Below are 10,439 nucleotides of genomic sequence, written 5' to 3'. Positions count from 1 at the left end.
ATTTTTAGTCACTATCAGGGGTTGAGGATGTGCCACAGCCTGTCATTATCTGCAGGTGGAGGATCTCAGCTCCTGGCCGGGGGCTGATTAAAAGCTGCTGCCTGAGTGTCAGCTTCCAAATCATGCAACTGTATACAGTCTTCTGGGGCATAAACCCTGCTAGTCACCTAGAGGTGTCCCTTGGGTGGAATTTGCAAAAATTGAGGCACCAGACGAGTCGAGAAGTTTTCTGGGAGATACCCATCAGCCAGAGCCCAGCTAAGGGGCCGTGCGTAGCTGGTATCCACTGGCCTGTGGTACCTGAGAATGCCTATGTAGATCCATAGATGAGCGCCAAACCTGAATCCTGACCCTCAGGCCAAAGCTGCATGATAAATCGGACTCTTTCACATGAAAAGGGTGTGTTTCAGTCTGTTGATGCAGTACCCTACGGGTTATAGCCGGCCAAGAACTTCCTTTGATTATTTTAGTCCTGTGGGACTTAGGAAACCCCCGTCCAGCAGAGCTGGGTACCTCCTGGCTGGGAGCCACAAAAAATTAAGGCACCAGACATAAAAAAACGGGGTACCAGATGCATGTAAAAGTTCTCCCGGGGCTAGATCCTGGTGCTACACAATCAGAGCAGCCATAGAGCATGAAAATGGTGCTTTAAAATAAGCACATGAGTCTCTTTCCTCACAGGTCCTGGGGCAGGTGAATGCTGGCCCAGGAGCCCTTGAACTACTTCTGTAGCCTTAGGGACTTAGCGGATGTAAACTTCATCAGTTTTTTTTTTTAATCTTTATTTTTTAGAGAAATTGAGATCGATAGAGTGCAGGCAGACACGGGAGGAGCAGAGAGAGGGAGAATCTGAAGCAGGCTCCAGGCTCTGAGCACAGAACCCAACACAAGGCTCCATGTCAGGAGCTGGGCATTGGTGACCTGAGCCGAAGACGGACACTTAACCAACTGAGCCACCCCGGTACCCAAACCCCATTGGTTTTTAAAGTTGGGTGCTAGTCTCAAGAGTTGGGGTGCTTGATGGGGAATTTAAAACCCTGAGCTCCTCAGGAAAAAGCTGTGGACACTGAATTTCCTTCTGATAGTGGCTCCCACAGCCAGGTAGTCTCAGGGTCTCCTACCTACTTCCATGTGGGTTTTTTCTTCTTTGCCTCATGTGTAGGAGCTACTTAGCTAGTATTTAGGTCTTTTTTAGAGCAAACTATTCCTTAGGTGGTTGTAGGTTCATGTCCTTGGGAGGAGGTGAGTTCAGGATCTTGTAGCCAAGTTGAACCAGAAATCCTATTTTCAAGGTAATAAACTGTGTGTCCTTTACAAATCTGGGCCAGCTGGAAAGTCAGAATTATCACGAGAGGAAATTCGGATAGGCCAATTATCCCAACACCAAATATGGCTACATACGGTATTCTTCTTTCCATTTAACATCTCTGACATTTTCTTTAACGTTGCTTAACACACGGTAGTATTTGTTCCTATTCAGTATTTATCCTAGTCAGTGTCATATATACTATGATTGCAGCTGTTTCGTCAACAATGTGATGTGTCCCAAGTGCCCAGCACCAGTCCGCATCCCTCTCCAAAGCCTCCCTGTCCCCTTTTCTAATGGCGTACTGGTAAAGATCCATTCTGTGCCACACTGGCAACTTCAGACATTCTACGTGGATTCATGGTATTATCATCCACCGAAACATTTTCCTTTCTTATAATTACCACTGTGATAATAACACCTGCTTCTGGAGATTGATGAGGTCTCTAATCTAGTGTCAGAGAGTAGGGACCCACTGTCTGTCAGCTGCCATTATCAATAATACTAATTATTAGTTAAACCTCAAGCATCTTAGACCCTTCCCTCTACGTTTTAAATGTCCCAAATGCCTCTTCTTTGTCTCCTTTTCTCTACATCTGCCCTCAACTGTGGCATTTACCCTGACTTCCACTGCTTTTGCATTTCTGCTCCCTTGCCACTAATCGCTATTTTCTCAAACATGAATCGGATCGTGTAACTCCCCTCAAAAATGTTTGTCCATGGCATCAATTTCCAAGTCCTTAGTTTGATACCTAATGCTTAACAAAATGGGCTCAGCCGCCTGGCTTCTTAACCTCCCTGACTACATACAGTCCACAATGCTCCTCCATACTTTTTGTCCTTTGATACCTCAGTGCTTTGGCAAATTCTGCTCCCTGTGCTTGGAGAGCTCACCCTGCTTTCTTTCCTTGGTGTGGTAGTGATTTCCTGTTTTCCTGCATCCCCCCAACATCCAGTCTATGTGCTATTCTGTTCTCTCTGGTCCAGGAGGCTGACTGCTCAGGACTAACTTACTTGCATTGCCTTGCTTTTCCTCTTCTTGTTAAGTCCAGGCAATGGAAACACCTGCAAGAGATCCAAGGACAGGAAGATCCCGTCATTCCTGGTGGTGGTACTGAATTCCCACTATTTACTGGTACCTTCATTACCAGCTATTTGGCTTACCTTCCCAAATAGATAACCCAAAGGTAATCATGAGGACACACCAAGTTAGGGGGTATATCTCAAAATGTAACTGTTCTCTCTCTAAAAAACGTCAAGCTCCTTTCACTCACTCTTTTCCAACGTTTATTTATTTTTGGGACAGAGAGAGACAGAGCATGAACGGGGGAGGGGCAGAGAGAGAGGGAGACACAGAATCGGACACAGGCTCCAGGCTCTGAGCCATCAGCCCCGAGCCCGACGCGGGGCTCGAACTCACGGACCGCGAGATCGTGACCTGGCTGAAGTCGGACGCTTAACCGACTGCGCCACCCAGGCGCCCCTCACTCACTCTTTTCCAAAGAAAAGTCTGAGAAAATTTTCTAGATTTCAGGAAGCCATAGGAGCATAATAACTGAATGTGACTGAATCCTGAAGTGAAAATTACGTGAGAAAATGTTTTCAGGAAATACCTACTAATAGATTCAGGGACACAGCTGCTTGGGTCTATGAATTACTCTCCAATTGTTCAGGAAAAGTGTTTGTGGATATATAGATATAGATATAATGGGTGTGTATACATATATCCTATAATTTCCCATTACCTTCCTTTGAATAATGGTAGCTATCAATTGACAGAACATCCTATGCTTCTGATGCTTTATGTCTAGTTGTCATTTTATCCATGTGTTCATCTCCAGCATGCAGGCTGGGAAGCCTGATTCTGTCCCCTTTACTAGGCAATTCAGTACCCTCTGCAGTACGATGGATACGATACATCCTCACTGTCAATATGGTAGCCACTGGCCACATATGGCTGCTGAGCACTTGACATCAGGCTAGTACAAACTGCTGTGACTGTAATACGCACATAAGGTTTATCATGAAAAACCATGTAGAATACCTCAATTTTTTTTTCATGTTGATTACCTTCTGAGATGGTAGTATTTTGGATGTATTATTAATTTTATCCTTTCCTCTTCCCCATTTAATGTGCTGAGTGTAAATTTTCCACTACACATGTAGCTCACATTATTTCTTTTGGCTAGTGCTCGTCTACCCAGATGAGCAAGTCGCTAATTAAGCTGCTTTGCTGATTCTCATTATTCCTCTGTGACAAGAGCACCAAAGTAATTCTTGCCTTCTCCATCTCTTTTTCAAACTGAGGGTGAGGTCTACTGGGGCAGTGTTCTTGAACTTCAGTGGACAGATCACCATCAGACATCTTGTTCAAATTTGGATTCTAGGATGCCTGGGTGGCTCAGTTGGTTGAGTATCCAACTTCGGCTCAGGTCATGATCTTGCCGTTCCTGAGTTCAAGCCCCACATTGGGCTTCCTGCTGTCAGAAGAGGTCTTCTGCCCCCCCCCCCCCCAGAAATAAAATAAACCTTTAAAAAATATATGGATTCTGACCAGTAGGTTTGGGGAGGGCCTGTGAATCAGTATTTCTAACAAGCTCCCAGGTGGTGGTCTGGGACCACACTGGATAGACGAAGACATGCCAGCCTTTAATTTGATGCAGGTGTTAGCATATAAATGTTTCATTAACTGCAGGAAAATCAGTATTTTAGGAAACCTAATTCCTGCTAACCACTTCTAGTTATATCAAATAGTCACAAGAATGATTTTCCCAAATCCACAGTACGAGTTACCGCACTATTAATGAAATGCTTATAAAAGTAAACAAACCTTTCTATTAAGAAGGTACTACTGCCTTTCTGGAAGCACACCGTATGTTCACAACCCCAGCTCAAAGTCAGCTCAACTTCAGGTCCTCTGAATTCTGGGGACACTTTAGAAATTCCCGCTAGATGGAGAAAAGACCAGCTTCCTCCTTTGTGCCTAGAATTTCATCAGAATGTTTGTTTCAAATGAAAGAATGTGTTGTCGTCTTATCTAATAGCACACCCAGGTTCATGTGGGCCAGGAACTGTGTCCTACCACAGTGTAGCCATAACTGGCAAGTTCTCTACCCTGTCAGACACCAAAACAGATACATCAGAGCTCCACTAAGGGGGCGCAGGGCTGGCTTGTCACACAGCCTCAACAGTAAGGAATGTTCCATAGTATTGGGCTGAACATACAGTCATTCCCAAGGGAAAAATGTAGTAAGAGGGATATTTTTGTGGACTTAACTAATAGTAGTAGTATTACCTTCCATCACGTTGGGCTGGATTGACTCACCCTGGGAGGTGATGATGCTTCTCATCTTGTAGAAGACGGAACGGATTAGATGGGAATCCACACCGGAATCCAGGACTTGAGTCCATTTCGGCCACCACCGTGCAAACCTTGGGCAAGAAGCAGAAGAAACAAGTGGGCGCAGGAGGTCGTGTCAGTTATGCTCTACGGTTCACTCTAGGCTTCCTGTCTTGTCCTCCCCTCAAGGAAATGCCCGATCAACACATTCATATTAAAGGAAGAATGGAATTGCTTCATTTCCCCACGCATAGCAAGATGGAGGCAGGGCAGAGCACAGGAGGAAGCCTGCCCGTTACCCTGAGTTCATGTCCCCTCAGGCAACATAAGCCAAGCCCTGTCTCCTTCATTCAGACACCCAAGCAATTCTCATTTACCAACAGAAAGAAACATCTTTTTTGCTTTTATAGTCAGTATGAAAATAAATTCACGGATGATCTAAAAATGGACTTAAGATTCTATACAGACGATCCTTTTTGCTTCTTCGGGCTATTTTTTGCTTCCTAGAAGTGCTTATTAATGAGCACAACTTTAAATAGGTACTTGCTGAAGGTTGAGACCTATTTTCTCCCACTGTGTGATAGGCACAATGATAAATTACAAGAACAACCAGGACGGGTAAGAAATAAGTGGGTGTTACTGTCAAAAATTAGCAGGCCATGAAGATCTTCATTTAAAAAGTAACTTCTTGGGGCGCCTGGGTGGCACAGTCGGTTAAGCGTCTGACTTCAGCCAGGTCACGATCTCGCGGTCCGGGAGTTCGAGCCCCGCATCAGGCTCTGGGCTGATGGCTCAGAGCCTGGAGCCTGTTTCCGATTCTGTGTCTCCCTCTCTCGCTGCCCCTCCCCCGTTCATGCTCTGTCTCTCTCTGTCCCCCCAAAAAATAAATAAACGTTGAAAAAAAAATTTAAAAAGTAACTTCTTCACACTAATCATAAAGCCATATTAATTGAAACTATCCAAACAATGTACTTAACCCAGTAAGATATGATCCATAATTGATGGTGTTTCTTACCTGCCTGAAAGAATAGTTTTTCTCTTGCTAGATTTTGCCATCCCCTTCCATGTTACCATAATGGCCAAAAGGGGCTATCTATTAGTGGAAAACTATCATTGAGCAATAGGAAAGTAGCAGGTCACCTACCACATGAGTCCGTGTGACAGACTCCCTCAGCACAGGTGAGATTCCAAATCCTGGCATGCAGATCCCTTTGAGCATCCTTCGCATGGCTCTCTGGTGTGCGTTTGTGAGGACCAAGAGTCCCCCTCTGTCCTACGATGAAGCTCTGCTCCCTGGAGTTCTGGAATGCCCAAAAGAGAGGCCACAGTGAAACAGATGTTGGCATCAATCCTAACAAGATAGAGTTTTAAGTAGCAAGAGATGGAGACAATACTTTCAATATAATGAACCTCTTTCTCAAGGTCAAGTAGCTCTGTCAACATCCAGAGATCAAATTTCATTCTACCAGTACAGTTTCACATTTTTAAAAGAATTCTTCTACAAACTTCTGATTATCCCCAGCTGGGGTTCTTGCAGGGCGCAGTCCTCATAGGTTTCAAAAAAAAAAATCATACCTGCCGACATATTGGTCACTGACCTACCAGAATGCTGAACTCTCTTTTCTTGACCCACCCTCAGGCCTCTGCCTTGCTTCGGGGAGACAAACAGCTGGAAAGTCAACTGTCTAAACAGTAGCATAAAAGGCAGAGAGCACAAAAGAAAGCCAGGCATATTTATTAACCCAGTTAAAAGCCCATGGCATGTACATAAAACCAGAAAAAAACAGAGTTGACCGTAAATAAACATAAGTGTACAATTTGGCCGTATCATCAAGTTCTCTGACTCAACATCAAACCTTTTCCTGGAGAACATGCTGGGGCCTTCTCCCCTCAAATGGCATGGAAAGATGCTAATGAAAATTTGAAGTTCTTACTGGGGAGCCATCATGCTGATTATGCTTTTATTTCTTTTTAAGTTTATTTATTTCGAGACAGGGAGAATCCCAAGCAGGGTCCGCACTGTCAGCGCAGAGCCCAACACGGGGTTCAAACCCACGAACCCTGAGATCATGACCTGAGCCAAAATCAGGGCTTAACTCACTGAGCCACCCAGGCACCCACTGATCAGGCTTTTACATCTGCACGCTTACCTGTCTGTAAGAAGTAAATGACTAGGTTCTAGGCACATTGTTTCCCTTAATGCTACAGAACTGCGTTCCCTTTAAAGCCAATTGTGTGAGAATTGTGTCACTACTTACCTTTACTCTGCTTCCTCTTGTGCAGTAGCTCCAGCTCTCCCTGAGGAATGAAGCTGTGTACTCTGCTTGTGGCAAAGCTCAGTAAGTCCTTAAAAAATCAGGTAAAAATGAAAACATTAGTAGGGTGAATTTGTACGTCCAGTCAGATGGATATTTCTTTACATTGGTGTTAAGGAAAATACAAAAAGCAAAGGGATCAAGTCAAAAGGGGAAAAGAAGAAACGGTGAATATGGAGAGCTCAGTGCGCTTTTTGTGAATTACACACACATCACCAGCACCACCCTGGTCCGCACTTCCCGTTATTAGACGGCACCGTTACCTTGTTTATACCTGGCGCCGAGCAGCCATATAAACCAAAAAACATTAGTGAACCAAAGGCTTTACAGTCTCCACGGAGAACGAGACTATGTAAGCAAAGACATTAGCCCCACAACATAAGGTTCAAAAAGGAAACTGGGATTCTTGGTTCATGTCCCCACTGGGAGTAAAACACAGTGTATAGAGACCACTTGATTTCATGAGAATGGCCAGGTTTTGAAAACCGGGTATTACCAAGTGTTGGTGGGATAAGGACTCAGGTGAACAGCTCCTCGAAGTTAAAATCGGTAAAGCAGGGGTGCCTGGGTGGCTCCGTCAGTTTAGCGTCTGACTGGGGCTCAGGTTGTCTCAGTCCTCCTCTCTCGGCCCCTCCCCTACTCTCACGTAGGTGTGGTCTCCCTCTCAAAAATTGTAAATGTTTTAAACATAAAATCAGTACAGCAGTTCTAGAAAGCAGTCCACCTGTGTTTGATGAAATAAATTAGCTTAAGCTCTGTCAACAATACCACTCCTGGGGAAATACCTCAGAGAAATTCTCAGCCTGGTAAGCATCACAAAGAACGTGTTCATTATGGTCGTATTTTCTTTGTCATCACAGAGATTGGGCAGCCATCCGGGTGCCCACAATGAGGGGAATAGGTAAGAAAGAGAAGATATTTGGGTTCCGTGGACAATGAGCAGGAGTTAGAAGCAATAAACTTGATCCCTACAGCAATATTAATAGAGCCTAAAAACAACATTAAGTGAAAAAGTTTTTAAAAATAGACATAGAGAACAACACTACTCACTTCCCAGGAGTGCCAAATGATGTTCCAACGACAAGGACAACAGAGGGGCAGCCTATGAGGGGAACACAAGGGACAGTAGGAATGAAAGAAGGCTTTGTTAAATTAATCAAATTATTATCCTATATGTATTTTCCTCTCCACAGGAAGCAGTCGTCAATGCTCAAGTTAAATCTGTACGGCCATTCGCAAAGAGCCAACTCCGGACTCGGGTGGCCTATTACTCAGCTCAACAGTGCCAGCTACCAAGATGGTTTTGGCCAGTAGTCCCTTTATGGTTAGACAAGATGCATCCAAATTACTGATATCGAAAAACACACCTGCCACCCCAGCGCCATCTGAAATAAAATGTCTATCCTCCCATCTTGACACTCCCATCTCCTTCATCACCTGGAAAGCGGGGCTTGCATGTAGAATTCTTGTCCTTTTCAGAGTTTGCTCTGAAACATGGGGGCCTGGAGCCGGGTCTCCACAATCCTCCCTTCTCTCCGTCCTCGGTTCTATCTTGTATTCATGCCTAGGGCTTCCCAGCTAGTACTCCAAGTTCCAGCCAGTTCTTCCCCCGCAATCACAATGGCTATCTCTTGAGCAGAGATTCTACTCTGGCAGTACAGCCCGCAGTCAGGAGCAGGGTCCCTAAGGAAAGGGCTGTGCCATCCCATGAACAGCCTGTTTGGACAGGCAGTTCTGGGTCCTGAGCCTCAGTAGCACCTGGAAGGGATGGTGTGGGCTCTGAGGATGCATGTCCTCTGGGCCCTGCAAATCCCTCACCCCAGGAGGAGGAAAGCCAGAACAAGTCCCCAAGAGTGAGGTGGGGGCCCCCTTGTGTAGGCCAAAGCACTTCTAGAACACTGTTCTTACGGACCAAGGATTTGTATTCCTCCCAAATCTGTAGGTTGAAGCCCTAACCCCCAATGTGAGGATAGGTGGAGACAGAACCTTAGGGCAGTATTTAGGTTTAGATAGGGACCCTGCCCCCATGATGGCATTCATGTCTTTACAAGAAGAAAGAGAGAACAGAGCTTTTTCTCTCTACCATGTGAAGACACAGGATGGAGGTCTTTACCTGGGACAGTCTGCGGGCACCTTGGTCTTGGACTTCCAGCCTCTAGAACCCTGACAAATCAATCCCTGTGTGTCTAAGCCATCTGGTCTGTGGTATTTTGTCACGGCAACCAAAGCTGATGACGACATGTTCTTTAAGAGACTCCCCATCAGCTCTGTGGGTCAGATGCATAATAGAGGCCAGCAACAAGTTTCTGATAATAAAGAAAACATTAAAAAGAGAAGGCACTGTGACAATTATAACTGATTTAGCTTTTTATTTATTGGGAATTCAGACTCCCAGCATCTGGAATATCATACTTATGGGTAAATGATTGCAAATAGCAGCCTAATACCTTCCAGCTTCTGTACTTTATAAGTAAAACTTGAAAATTATCAACATTAATTGATTCTTAAGTGGAAAAGGGAAAATGTTGGAATATTAAATGAAGATGGTTTTGGTCCACTGTTTGTCATCATCCACAATTAAAATCTGTATTTTATTATGATTGCAATCTCTAAATAAAAACCGGTCTAATACTTAGAAATTTATGACAAAATTGTAATTTTTCTTCTAGTTTTTGGTAATAAATCAGTGTGCAGGATTTATTAAATCAACAGTTATTATACCTTTTAAAGATAGTTAAAGATTATGAGATTATATTGTGACCATTAATATAGTCACGTAGTAAAATAGCTTAGAATGTTTTTAATAATCATGCAAAAGAAGAAAGTATGATTACCATAATCCTTAATAGGCTCCTAAGTATTTAATCTGGTGAAAGGAATAGACCCAAATAAAACAAACAAAAACATTGTAAAATGCTGGTACAGCAGAAACAGTATGAGTTTTGTGGAGTAACTTACTCCCAAAAAGTTTCAGTGCTCCATCATTGGTGAAGAACTATAGTTTCATTCCTGGAATTTTTTTTTAATGTTTATTTTAGAGAACGATCAAGTGGGGGAGGGGCAGAAAGAGAATCCCAGTCAGGCTCCGTGCTATCAGCACAGAGCCCAGCGTGGGGCACGAACTCAGGAACCTCAAGATCATGACCTGAGTCGAGATCAAGACTCAGATGCTTAACCAACTGAGCCACACAGGTGCCCCTCTTCACCTGACTTCTAACAGAATCACATGGACAAGTTAACTGACCTATCCGCCAGGCCCTACTTGGACATTGCTACTTGCCTGGTACTCCCCGTCCCCACCACCCAGCTCTCAAATGTGCTACCGTAGCCCTCAGTAAATCTCATCTGCCTCTCTATTGTATTTATCCATCATGCTGAGGAAGGATCTTTGGAAAAGGTGTCTGGAAGCTGAAACTAGACTGGCAGTTACCCAAACAGCAACGGTTTTGAGCAAAGCCTAGCAAATTTCAGTATGTCA

The 10,439-nt window shown here is 44.2% G+C and overlaps 1 long non-coding RNA gene across 1 annotated transcript; it reads left to right on the top strand.

Annotated features, from left to right (window-relative positions):
• The first annotated feature begins 911 nt into the window (after positions 1-911).
• LOC123602740 lies at positions 912-8,374 on the top strand. Its single transcript, XR_006714530.1, has 3 exons — positions 912-961; positions 6,930-7,005; positions 8,155-8,374. It is a non-coding gene; the product is annotated as an uncharacterized LOC123602740 (long non-coding RNA).
• Positions 8,375-10,439: the final 2,065 nt, after the last annotated feature.

This window comes from Leopardus geoffroyi, chromosome A1 (assembly GCF_018350155.1).
Source record: "Leopardus geoffroyi isolate Oge1 chromosome A1, O.geoffroyi_Oge1_pat1.0, whole genome shotgun sequence".
NCBI lineage: Eukaryota > Metazoa > Chordata > Mammalia > Carnivora > Felidae > Leopardus > Leopardus geoffroyi.
The sequence above is the reverse complement of the archived record's forward strand: the minus strand, read 5'-3'. Positions and strand labels throughout refer to the sequence as shown.